This window comes from Martes martes (assembly GCF_963455335.1).
Source record: "Martes martes genome assembly, chromosome: 1".
Lineage (NCBI taxonomy): Eukaryota > Metazoa > Chordata > Mammalia > Carnivora > Mustelidae > Martes > Martes martes.
Window position 1 is genome coordinate 138,039,352 of NC_137888.1, and position 11,850 is coordinate 138,051,201.

Genomic DNA, 11,850 nt, shown 5'->3' on the forward strand with positions numbered 1-11,850 from the left:
ATCCCAGGAGCCCCTGTCCCCATAGCTTAGCCTAATGACCCTTCCCCCGGCTTTGTGCCTGGGCATCCTTTGAAATCTGGGGGGCAGCAGCCATGCCCCCACAGCTTCTGGAGAAACAGTGCCACTCAGACACCGACAAAGTCTGCTGGTTCCCTCTGGAGGGGTGGCCACAGTGCCCTGGGTCCACAGGGGCTCAGAAACATTGGGGCAGCTCAGAAACATTGGCATCTTCCCTCCTCCACCAGCTCCTACCCTAAGTGTGGGAAGCAGAGCTGCTGATGGGAAGACAGAGGTCCGGCAGGCACTAGAAGCCCCATTTTTATAACCACTCTGATGACTTCCCGAGTTCCCTTAGGTGGTTGTTCTTCCATTGTCTTGGACAATAGCTCCAGGCTTCTGATGAGGTGGCTGATTCATACAGTCTCCTGATCAAATGTGGTTAGGCCACACCCTTAGTGTTCTCTGTCCAACACCCTGCCTCATTTTTTTACAAAATAAATAGGCTGAGAATTTTCCAAATCTTTAAGTTCTGCTTCCTTTTTGATGAAAAATTCCATCTTGAAGTCATTTCTGTCTTCTTGAATTTAACTATGAGCTGTCAGGAGAACACAGACCATTCAACAGTTAGCTTAGAAATAGCTTCAGCTAAGGGGCGCCTGGGTGTCTCAGTGGGTTAAGGCCTCTGCCTTTGGCTCAGGTCATGATCCCAGCATCCTGGGATCGAACCCCACATTGGGCTCCCTGCTCAGCAGGGAGCCTGCTTCTCCCTCTCTCTCTCTGTCTGCCTGCCTCTCTGCCAACTTGTGATCTCTGTCTGTTAAATAAATAAATAGAATCTTTTAAAAAAAAAAAAAATAGGTTCAGCTAAATATCCAAGTTCATCGCTTGCACGTTTTACCTTCCACAAAACACTAGAACCTGAGCACAATTCAGCCAAGTCCTTTGCCTCTTGATTACAAGAATGGCCTTTCCACCACTGTCCAATAACATGTTCCTTATCTCCATCAGAGACCTCATCGGAATGGCCTTTAAACTGCATATTTCCATGAACATTCTGTTCAAGATCACTCAAGTGTTCTCTAGAAAGACGGAGGCTTCCTTCTGGCTCTCTTTTCTTTCTGAGCTCTTATCAGAATTGCCCTTAAAGCTTCATTCACCAACAGTGTAGGCTTTTCTAGCACACATCTCCAACTTCCTCCACCCTCTGCCCATCACCTGGCTCCAAAGCCACCTTCACATTTGAGGTGTTTGTTAGAGCAGCACCCCACTTCTCAGTACCAATCTCTATGTGTTTGGGCAGCTGTAACAAAATATCGTGGACTGAGTGACTTATCAACAGTAGAAATTTGTTTCTCACAGCTCTGGAGACTGGAAAGTCCAAGATCAAGGTCATGACAGATTCATCATTGCCTGGTGAGAGGCACTTGTTGGCTCATTGACAGGTCCCTTCTCATCGTGTCCTCACATAGCAGAAGCAGGCCTCTTCTATAAGAGCACTAACCACCTCCCAAAGGCCCCAATTCCTAATATCATCACACTGGGGATTTGGTTTCATATGAATTTGGGGGAGACACAAATACTTCATCTGTAGCATCAAGGCACAGGACAATAAAGCCTCTTGATTATGGTAACACCTGCTGGAAACATGTACTATCCAAAGACTGAAAGACCTGCAAGAAAGCTAAGAAAGCCAGACCCACAGACAGAGTAGCACTGCTCAGTCCAGAGCCTTTCCCGCAGTCCAGGTTCAGACAAAGCAGTGAAGCTGGTATGCTGCCTACTGAGAGCCATCCATCTCATCCCTCCTCCCTCCTAATAACAAAGTAACAGATTGTGCTTTCTTGTTCTCACACTGGGCCCATCTCTGGCACTTGCAGTGATGTCTGAGAGCAGAAACTCAACCGAACCTGACCTACCAGAAGCCCTCTCCTAGGAATCTGCAACACGAGTGGGGGTGCCCACATTTCTGAAGTGGCTGGAACTGTGGGAGGAGGGCCAAGAAGGTCTACAGTATCCATCATTCCTGCCCTTGCAGAGGTTGTGTCGTCTTTGAATCCTACAAGCTACTGGTCTTCTGTAGTTTAATCAAGCCAGAGAGGATTTCTGTTACTTGCCACCAAGGGAGTGCTGAATAATATATAAAGCTATATTCTAGTGGCCGAGCAAGCAGACAGAGAAGTCAGTATATAATCACAGAATGTGACAAAGTGCCAAGAAAGGGGAGAGCAGGAACTGGGGGACACGTTAGATTGGGGAGTTAGAGAAAGGAGCTTTTGGGGAATTGTATTTAGGTTGAAACCTTAAGGATGGTCTCAGGCATTAGAAGAGTGGAGGAAAGACTACTTCAGGCAGATGGAAAGCTTGTGAAAATCAAAATGCCCTAGCCTAGGGAGTGGCATAGCACATTCCAGAGACTTAAAGGAAATGAGGGGGGGGGGGGTTGGAGTGGGTGTAGAGAGATGAGATTTACTCTCACAGTTGAGTCCAGGGCGGTTTTCTTCTTCTTGGTTAGAGTAGTGAAAATCTGTACTTTCTTCCTCTTGAAAATGGGCAAAATATATGGTAACATTTAGATCTGCAATTGTGTATGTGTGTGCGTGCTAATGCACATGTGTGCATGTGCCACAAACAGGCTTCCATTTGGGAACTGGCAAGTTTATTCTCTGTATCACATGATTTAAGCACCTGCCTACAGGATGTGCTAGGCTGAGAACCTGATTCCTTCAGGATTAATGTGGACAGATCAGACGATAGACGTGTGTCCTGGGCTTCAGAAGATCATTTATAGTCCCAGCACACAGAGGTATGTGTGCCCTGGTGATGGAGGAAGGTGGGGAACGAGTAGCGGCAGGACACTGGAGAGAACTCTCTCATACCTGCAGCTTCTCTGCCCATCCAGGTCAGTTCTGCAATTGGGGGTGTGTATCGGTTACTTTTGCTGTGTAACAAATTACCACACACTCAGCAGCTTGAAACAACTCCCACTTACTAGCTTACGGGTCTATAGATCAGAAGTCAGGCACAGAGTGTCTGGATTCTTGCTTGTTCCAAGTATCACAAGTTCAAATCAAGGTATGGGCTAAGGCTGTGGTCCTCCTCGGGGCCTCGCGGTTCTCTTTTCAATAACTGTGGGCAGAGTCTGCTTCCTTATGGCTCTAGGCGTAAGGTCTCTGTTTTCCCTTACTGTCACATGGGCATCTTTCTCAGCAGCTAGAGCCCACCTTCTCTGGCAAGGTCCCATTGTACATGTTTGCTTTCTTCCAGGCCAGCTGAAGTGCATCCCAATGATGTTCTCCCCTTCCCCTCCCCCTTCCCTTCCCTTCCCTGTTCCTTTCTGTTACCTGTTGGAGAAGACTCTCTGCATTCACAGGGCTTATGTGACTAGGTTGGAGCCACAGGGATAATCTGTTCTGAAATCAGCTGATTAGTAATCTTAACTACAGCTGCAAAATCTCTGTGCCATGAGCCGTAACAGCCACAGGAGAAACCCCAGGGAGTGGAGGTCATGGCCGTCTTAGGATGCAGCTTGCCACAGGAGGTTGTGCCTCTTTGCCAGCTCCCAGACTCCTTGCACAGTGACTCAACAGAAGGTTCTAGCTTCCTTGAGGATGCAGCTAAGAAGTAATTTCCTTCTCTCTCCTCCAACCATCCAAGATGCCAAAAGGCAAGAAGGCAAAGGAGACAAAGGTGGCCCCAGCCCCTGCTACTTTGAAGCAGCAGGAGGCCAAGAAAGTGTCAATCCCATTTGAGAAAAGGCCAAGAATTTTAACAGCGGACAGGACCTCCAGTCCAGAAGGGACCTCACCCGCTCTGTCAAATGGCCCCACTACATCTGGCTGCAGAGGCAAAGGGCTATTCTCTAGCAAATCTCAAAGTACCTCCAGTGATTAGCAAACTCACACAGGCCTTGGGCCACCAAACAGCTACTCAGCTGCCTAAGCGGGCCCACAGATGAAGAGGAGGGATGCAGCAAGGCGAGAAGCAGAGACTGTTGTTCCGGGCTGAGGAGGAAGTTGCGGGCAAAGGGGATGTCCCCACTATGAAGCCACCTGTCCTCCAAGCTGGGATTAATATTGTCACCACCTTAGTGGAAAACAAGACAACTCAGCCGGTGGTGATTGCACACGATGTGGGTCCCCCTGAGCTCATTGTCTTCCTGTCTGCCCTGTGTTCTAAGATGGGGGTCCCCTACTGCATTATCAGGGGGAAGACCAGGCTGGGGCATCTGGTCCCCAGGAAGACCTGCACCACTGTTGCCTTCACTCAGGTTAACTCGGAAGACAAAGGAGCTCTGGCTAAGCAGGTGGAAGCTGTCGGGACCAATGACAGTGACAGATATGATGAGATCCACCATCCCCGGGAGACAGTATTGGGGTCCAAAGTGGGTGGTTCACTTTGCCAAACTGGAAAAGGCAAAGGCTAAAGAACTGGCCGCCAAACGGAGTTAAGTGTACGCTGTTGAATTTTCTGTCTATAAAAGTAACAACGGTGCCTGGGTGGCTCCGTTGGGTAAATATCCAACTCTTGATCTCCGTTCAGGTCTTGATCTCAGGGTCCTGGTATCGAGCCTTGTGTTGGGCTTCGAGCTCACTGGGGAGTCTGCTTGAGATTCGCTCCCTCTCCTTCTGCCCTTCCCCCTCTCTCTCAAATAAATAAATCTTTTTTAAAAAGTAATAATAAGTTCTCTTTCAAAGGAAAAAAATCCCTTCTTCCTCCCCCTGCCTATTACCCATTGTGCTTGTTTTCTACGGCTTCTATAATAAATTGCCACAAACTTGTCTTAAAACAACAGAAATGTAGACTCTCACAGTTCTAGAGGCTGAAATCAAGGTGGCAGCAGGGTTGCACTTCCTACCCGGACTTTGTGGAGATTGTTTGCCTCCCCCGGTGGTGGCAAGCGATTCTTGGCGCGTGGCTGCATTACTCTGGTCTCTGCCTCGTTTTCATAACACTTCATCTCTATGTGGGTCTGTGTCAAAACTCCGGCCGCATTGTTAGATTGTTACATTTAGAGTCTGCCTAGATAATCCAGGATAGGTTCCTCTTCTGAAGATTAACTTAACCACATTTTCTTGCCACATAAGGTATTATTCCCAGGTCTGGGGATCTGCATGTGAACGAATCTTGGGGAGACCCCTCTTCACCCCATCACACCCACTGTCCCCGTTCCCACAACCTGGGTACCAAGTATCTAATTGTCAGATGGCAAGTGTTTGTGACACCTTCACCCACTGCTCACACTGGGGTATGAAAGGTGACTTGTTTCAGTCTTCGCCACAAAAAAAAAAAAAAAAAAAAAATTTAAAACATGTAACACCAGATAGGATGTGTGTACTCAAGTCTGAAACTACCTGATCTTGCTGGCCCTTCTGAAGACCACTCAGCTCAGGTTCTAGGTTCTCACCCTCTAGAGGCTTCCTGGACCCCCATCACATCTTTTGGACACTTGTACTTGGATGGTAAACCAGGTGACAGGTGACGCATGCGAGGTCCTCACTGGGTGCCTCCGTACCACAGGGAGCTTTGGGGGTGGGACCATTATGCTTTTGAGTGTTCTTTTTGAAATGCAAAACGAGAATTCACCATAGGTCTCTCCTGCCCCCTTTTTTTTCCACTTTGATACTTTCAGATTGAAAATATCTATTGTGGTTTAATTTAGAAGCTATTTCTTAAGAATAAAAAAGCCCTAACATTCAAATGATGCATACAGATTACTTTTCAACTCATCTTACCATATGTGATCAGTAAGCACTCTTAAAATGTGATGATTTCTAGTGATGGGGTGCTGGGTGGCTCAGTGGGTTAAGCCTCTGCCTTCGGCTCAGGTCATGATCTCAGGGTCCTGGGATGGAGGCCCCACCCCCCCACCTACCCCCCCACCCCCCCACTCCCCCCCCCCCTGCATCGGACTCTCTGCTCAGCGGGGAGCCTGCTTCTCCCTCTCCCACTCCCCTTCCTTGTGTTCCCTCTCTTGCTGTGTCTTTCTCTGTCAAATAAAATCTTAAAAAAAAAAAAAAAAGGTGATGATTCCTAGTTAAATTTCTATTTGATGATCCTGTCCCACCAGCTAGAAAGTTTCTGTATAAAGAACTGGAGGAATAATGAGAGAAATGAGTCTGCTTTGATTGATCATCACGCTCTGTAAAATCAACAAACTCCCTTTGTAAAAGTAATCACTGCAAGGAATTCTGAAAAGGACGGAGGCATCGCATGAAATGAGGACAGGGTGGTCTGTAGGAAGAATGTTCTCCATCAGTAGCAACTGCCGTTAGTTCATCTGACGTGGTATCATTTTCAACGTTCAAGACATACTTGTTTTTATTACAGACCTTAGATTATTTTTTGAGAAACATCATATGAAAAGAGTGTATACAATGTATATGTGCAGCTTAAGATTAATAATAAAATGAACATAAAACATTCTTTTCAAAGAAAGTAGCAGCAAGCATAGAAAGGCTCAGTATCGCCAGAGTATGAAATATTTGACATTCTATTGTGGAAATGCCAACACACAAATTATCCTTGTTCGTTTTTTATTGCTGTAGCTATATATTTCCCCATATAATGCTGTGCAAACATTTTATCAGAAACGGTGGAGGAGAGAAAACCCATTGTTAACCACAGCCAATAAAGTAATTTGGCTGCTGATATTACAGTCTTTGCAGTTGGATGGTTATGTTGTTTTCTACATTCAACAAGGGGCAAGAATAACATATCGAGGGTGGTTATAAAGAAGCAAAGTGGAAGTTAAAAAGGCAATATGCCATAATATTTTCACCTCCCTGGTTTTTTCCATTTGGAGCCCATTATGAAAATAGTACAGCACAGCCCACCGCTAATCTGGGGCTTGAACGCAGTCCGCGAAGCCCTGGGATCCCGCGGCGCTGGGGCGGGTCAGTCCCACAGGGCGGCCGGCCGCAGACCGGGTTTGGCCCAAATATAAATCAGATCGCGGTGCCCCGCTGCTTGCAACCTGAGGCGGAGTGGGGAAATAAGATTGCGGGACCGTCTGGGCGTGAAGCCCCACTTTCCGCCCCCCGTGGCTCTGCCACCCTGGGAGCGTTCTCACCCCTCCCTCGGCCTGGGTTTCTTCATTTGCCGCAAGAAGAGGTAATGATAGGAACGTACCTTTGTCGTGAGGATGGAATGAGTTAAAGTATGCAAAACCCCTGAGAGTATCTGGGCCGTAGAAATGCTAGGTCGCTCGCTGGATGAGTACCGTTCCAGAACCCCGGGGCCTCACCGCGACCTGCAGCAACCCTCCCCCCCACCGCCATCCCCAACCCCGCCCCGCCTGCCCCAAGTGGGCCTCCCGACCTCGTCTTTCCCTGCTCGCTCCACTCCAGCTCCACTGGCCTGCCTTCTTTTCCTCAGACTTGCCAACTCTGTCCCTGTTTCCTCGACCCTCAGCACAGGTCCCTGGCTCTGGGGGCCTCGTGTTAGAGAGGCCCTCTTCCCCCTGACGTTAGCAGGCGCCTCTTCCTGCCCCCCAGCCTCTGCTCCTCGCTCACAACGTATCACATCACACCAGTCGTTTCCTTCGTTGTACTGATCACTATTTGAACTGAACGTGTTCGTCGGTATCTTTGTTAATGGCCCGTCTCCCGCCTGGCCCCCCACCGGAAGTTACCAAATTGTCCCAATTTGCCCAGGCCTTCCTCGGTTTTAGCTCTGAAAGCCCCACACCCCGGGAAGCTCTCTGAGGGCAGGGACTCTGTCTCCCACTTGCTGGCAGTCACACCATGTGCCCCGGCACCTAGTGGCCCCTCGGGATGTGTTTGCAGAGTAAACAAATGAATAACAACACCTGGCCAAGAGGAGGCCCAGGGAGGGCAGAGCCTCACTCTAAAGCCACAGTCATCTCATCGGATCAGAGAGGCCTGGGAACCCTGCCTTCATCATTTGTAACACACCCGCACCCGACAGAGCCAGCTCAGCCCCTGCGGATGCTTCCCTCCTCAGACAGCGCCTGCTTCTTGACATCCTCACTGATGTTTATGCTCCTGTCTCCATAGTTACCGAGACGCCTCAAAGGCCAGCAGCTGTTTTGCATCCCAAGAATAACACACACAAGTGTCTGGAGACCCTGGGCGATCAAGTCCAGGTGGAAGTTTTGGAGGCTGACACGGTTGCACATGTCACTTCCTCACGGACCAAATCTCCGGAGGGGGCTTGTCACAGAATGAGACTTAGCCTGTTGGGGCTCCGAGCTCTCCCTCAGCCTATAAGCCGCAGATTCAGAAAGGACTTCCAAAAAATCGTTCTAAAGAGTAAGAGAGGTCAGGAGGAACCGGTGTGAAGGGAGGAAACGGGCTACCAATAATTAGGAATGAATGCGGGGGCGGAGGGGACCGTAAAACTGGATTTCCCTGTCCCTATCATGATAAAGAAGTTCTAGCATTTGGCTTTCTGGTTGGGAGAAACAAACAGCGATGCCAAGGCAGGCTGGAATTCATCTTGTACCTACAGAAGCTGCTACGATGAGCCTCTGTTGGCATGACCTGGTGAACACGTTAATGGGCTAACAGTGAGTATCTCTCTTGGGTAACTGTGAAAACTGCACTTCATTTACTTTGTTTATTAAGTGGGAATGGTCATCTCTACCCTGACTTCCTCACGAAGATGTTGTGTTATTATGGGATATCAGCCTCATCCTATGGGTTGAACGAAGTAAACTGCTCCTTCTCGGGGGATCTGTTAAGTGGGTCGGGTCATTCCAGTTGAGTGAATAAATCGATTTCCGTTGACAGGTTGGTTTTCTGCTGCTCCAAAAGTTTTTGCAACAGGGAGAATTTACTTTATCAACAGAGAGGGGTGGCGCTCAGTGCTAAGATACTTGAGATCTTGTAGAGAAACGGCCTAGGGAATCATGATGGCAATGTAACATTGATATAAGTAGGGTTCATTCTTTGAGCTCTCTGGGAATCTGGCTTTCTGCATAAGAAAGGAAGGGATGGGCTTTGAGCTGTGCCCTGGGAAGTAGAGAGCCCACCACTCTCTGGGGTCCAGCTGGGGATACAAACCAAAGTCCAGGTGCTCCTCTGAGCAAGTGCTTCTGAGTTTCTGACTTTTCCTTCCTCTCTTTACAAACCCTGTGCTTTGGGGCCACCCTCCCTCCAAAGCTTTGTTCCCTCCCAGTGCCTAGACTTCCCTGAGTTCCTAGAGGCCATGATTGAAGCCCCTTATGGCCCAGCTCCAATGCCGCCTCTTCCACCAGACAGCCCTACCTACCCCCAGCCTTCCCTACCAAGGAGCAGCTCTCCACATCCCCTGCTCCAGTGGCTGCTAGAACCATGTGGGTCCTTCTTGGTCTCTTCCCACAGGACAGCAATTTGTAGCTCTCCTTTCCTTCTAAATAGCAAACTTGCTGAGGCAAGACCCTGTGCATTATTAATTGTTGGATTCCTCTGGAGCCTAGTATGGTGTGATGAGCACCATAGGGGTTTAATAATTATTAATTGAATTGAATCCATGTGGAGAGAGGGTGTGAAATTTACAAGCAACATGTGAGTGGGAGGCTGGGTCTGCAGAAAGCCCAGTAGTGGGTTCTGTCAGCCTTCAGGGTCAGGGTTATCAGTGGTCAGGTCGACCTTGGTCCCCAGATGAGGAGGTTATGGTTTGTGTCAAGACTGTTCTCCACTGGTGACCACGTTATGCACATTTGGTTTTCATGATGTCACTTATTAGGGGATGCAAAATTGTAGCTGGCCAGCGTCCCTTTCAGATATCTGTCTTTGACCAAGACTACGTGTCAGTGAGCCTAGTGCCTGCATCCTGAGAAGTGAAACACTTCGGAGCTGGGCCTGCCCAGGTCCGATTTCGATGTCAGGGGAAAGGGAACCAGGAATGAAGGTGAAGAGCCCTAAAGATTTGCTTGATCATGAGAAATCAAATGGAGAAAAAGTCTCCTACCTCCATGGAAAAGCTGACGCTCTTCTCCAGCCAGCTTCAAGTGGAGGAGAGACAGGAAAATTTGTAATAATTTGCAAGTTTGCCCAGAGGATGGAGTTGTGTCATTTTTCCTGCAACAGTCTGTGCTGTTGGCTGACAGCATGAAATTTCTTCCTGGGTTGAGTTGGCGATTATTCACAAAAATAGCCAATGATCCTGTGCAAAGCCCCAAACAGCGACTGGTCTGAATGTGCTAAAGAGAGAGATGGAGGTGGAGGGTGGACTGAGTGCCCCACGGTGTGGCTTTTCTGCACTCTGACCTCCTCCGTGTTCAATTTCTACTTTCTGATTTCATCCAGGCCCCCTGGCTTCACTGGTTGTTCCCTACTGGCCTGATATCTTCACAAACAGTCCTTGGACAGTCCCTTCCTGGGCCCAGGGTTCCCCCCTACGCCAGCACCCCCAACACCTTTCCCTTGCAGGCACCTTGCAGACGGATGGTGCAGTAACCCGGAAAACGTGTCGTGGATCCAGCAAAAGGGATGCAGGTTTCAGGTTGGGAGGGATGCTTGCTGTGCTACCATAGGCTGCTGGAACCAGGCCTCCCCATGAACCCCAGTTTTAGAGTGCTTCAATAACAAGGCCCCAAGAGACTTTCCCCAACCACTAGCAAGCCCATCCCTCTTAACATTTCAGGCAGCTTTTTCTCTGACTTCCTCCCACTAGGAAAGGCTACATCAGAGACTTATCACCTGCCCTAAATAAGTACTTATTGCCTGATGGAGAGTAGAGGAGGTGACTTCTGATTTTCACCTCTCATTTTCTTGCTCAGGCCCACATTTACAGACAGGTGTTTTCTACATAGTCTGACTCTTGTAAATCAGCCAGAGTAGGATGCCCAGCTAAATATATAATTTAAGTAAACAATAATTTTTTTAGTGTATTTCCCAAATACTGTGTGGGACATACCTATACTAAAAAATTATTTAATGTCTATCTGAGATTTAAATTTCTTTAGGTCCTGTATTTTTCCTAAATCAGGCAACCCTAGCCAGGCAGACCCTGATCATTTTCCTTACTCCTGTCAGTCATCTGTTTATTTATCTTGATGGCAGGCATTTTTATCACATGGTGTATTAATTAGTTCACTAATGCTGCAAAATGCTACATAACCCAGTGGCTTAAAACAACAATCATTTCTTCATCTGGGTTTGTGAGTCGGTTGGAGGACAGATAACCGAGGCTGGCTCAGCTGGGGCAATCTCTGCTCCACGTGTCTCTCATCCTCTTTTTGGGACCTGCGGGCTGATTTAGGCTTGTCCTCGTTGTCGCCATGGCAGAGGTGCGTGAGAGCAAGACATAGTGCATAGGCAATTTCAAGCCTTTGGCTGCGTCTTGCAAATTAATGTTCCATTAGCCAAAGCAGCCATGGCCAAATTGAACACCAAGATGTAGAAATGTGAAGAGTGTGGACATAAGGGGAAGGTGAAGAGCTGAATCAAACAATCTCTCATACTGAGAAAAGGCACGGTCAAAAGCCAGGTGACCCTAGGGTCTGACCTCATTTTTACCTCTACTAGCTAGGAGACCTTGGGAAAGTCTCTAACCTGTTGTTTCCTTACCTATAAGGCCTGTAGTGAAGGTTGGGTGAGGTGATTGATCAGTAAGTGGTACCTGGTGGGGCGCCTGGGTGGTTCAGTGGGTTAAAGCCTTCGGCTCAGGTCATGATCTCAGGGTCTTGGGATCAAGCCCTGCATCGGGCTCTCTGCTCAGCAGGGAGTCTGCTTCCCCTTCTCTCTCTCTGTGCCTGCCTCTCTGCCTACTTGTGATCTCTGTCTGTCAAATAAATAAATAAAATCTTAAAAAAAAAAAATAAGTGGTAGCTGGCACCATGGTCAAGAACAGCCACGGCTTCCAATTTCCAGTCTTGAACCCCTAAACTCCTGCTTTTGCTCTAGA

At 48.3% G+C, this 11,850-nt stretch overlaps 1 pseudogene across 1 annotated transcript; it reads left to right on the forward strand.

Moving 5' to 3' along the window:
- The first annotated feature begins 3,654 nt into the window (after positions 1 to 3,654).
- On the forward strand, positions 3,655 to 4,448 carry LOC308345858 (large ribosomal subunit protein eL8-like; annotated as a pseudogene). Its single transcript has one exon. The product of its transcript is annotated as a large ribosomal subunit protein eL8-like (transcript).
- Positions 4,449 to 11,850: the final 7,402 nt, after the last annotated feature.